Source organism: Megascapheus bottae, chromosome 8 (genome assembly GCF_031878675.1).
Source record: "Megascapheus bottae isolate mThoBot1 chromosome 8, mThoBot2.hap1, whole genome shotgun sequence".
Lineage (NCBI taxonomy): Eukaryota > Metazoa > Chordata > Mammalia > Rodentia > Geomyidae > Megascapheus > Megascapheus bottae.
In genome coordinates this window covers 25,301,345-25,302,738 of record NC_143516.1, presented here as the reverse complement: position 1 = coordinate 25,302,738, position 1,394 = coordinate 25,301,345, and the positions used below count along the sequence as shown (strand labels likewise).

Here is a 1,394-nt window from a genome sequence, read left to right as displayed (position 1 = left end):
CCATATATAACTAATTTGTGCTGTGCACCAACAAGAACCTGCTTTAAATTTCCATGCCAATTTACAACCCCCATACTGTACCAGGCAAGGTTAGTGGCTATTGAAAAGACCACCAGGGCAGGGCTATCTTAGACACATTCGGTAGTGTGTTAACTATACAAAAAAAGACACTGTACAGTTTAAAAACAAATCTTACACAGCCTTATATTTCAATTTTTTTTTCTTTAAAAGGAGTGAGTTGTGTACAGGGGGGTTAAATGCTTTATAGACAAGAAAATAAAACTGCGCTAGAACCAACTTATTCATCATCATCCTCTTCATCTTCATCCTCATCCTCTTCATCTTCCTCTTCTTCCTCATCCTCTTCATCTTCCTCATCTTCCTCCTCTTCCTTCTTTTTCTTGCTCTTTTCAGCCTTCACAACCCCCTTTTTTGCGGCATCTGGCTTTCCTTTAGCTCGGTAGGCAGCAATATCCTTTTCGCATTTTTCCTTCAGCTTAGCAGCCTTCTTCTCCTCAGGCTGCTCGTGCTCTGCAGCAGTGTTGTTCCACATCTCTCCCAGTTTTTTTTGCAACATCACCAATAGACAGGCCAGGATGCTCCTGTTTGATTTTAGGGCGATATTCAGAACAGAACAAGAAGAAGGCCGAAGGAGGCCTCTTGGGTGCATTGGGATCCTTGAACTTCTTTTTTGTGTCCCCTTTAGGAGGGATGTAGGTTTTCATTTCTCTTTCATAACGAGCCTTGTCCGCCTTGGCCATGTCTTCAAATGTCCCTTTCTCTTTAGCAGACATAGTCTTCCACCTCTCTGAGCACTTCTTAGAAAACTCTGCAAAGTTGACTGAAGCATCCGGGTGCTTCTTCTTGTGCTCCTCCCGGCAAGTTTGCACTAAGAATGCATATGACATTTTGCCTCTCGGCTTCTTAGGATCTCCTTTGCCCATGTTTAGTTTTTCCTCCACGAGGCACAGAGTCGCTCGGTGCCCGTCAGGCTCTCACTTGCCCCTGCGTTGTCTCTATGGAGCTCAATGTACTGCAATGGCTGTGAGAGCGGGAGCCAAATGCAGCCTCCTCACTCTCTCCGCTCTGTAACATTCAACTTATTTCCTTTTAAAATAACGATTTAACTTATTTAGTGAACAAAATTATAAATGTACTGTTTTTAAAAGCTTCATATATTGATTTGAAACATGAGCTTTATTATAAAGAAAATTCTTAAGTATTGTCACACCTATTTCTGGATTTACTGTTCTCTTTCATTCATTCATATGTTTGACTATACTTGAGGAAGTTTCTGATAGTATAATTGCAGATTGAAAGTATTTTTTAAAGCTGTTGGTATGATACCCTTTAATTATGATTCTTTTTTAGTAATTATGTATGATTTGATGAAA

General features: G+C 40.4%; 1 pseudogene; it reads right to left on the bottom strand.

The window, feature by feature from the left end:
- Positions 1-200: 200 nt before the first annotated feature.
- On the bottom strand, positions 201-1,034 carry LOC150059681 (high mobility group protein B1 pseudogene; annotated as a pseudogene).
- Between the last annotated feature and the right edge of the window lie 360 nt (positions 1,035-1,394).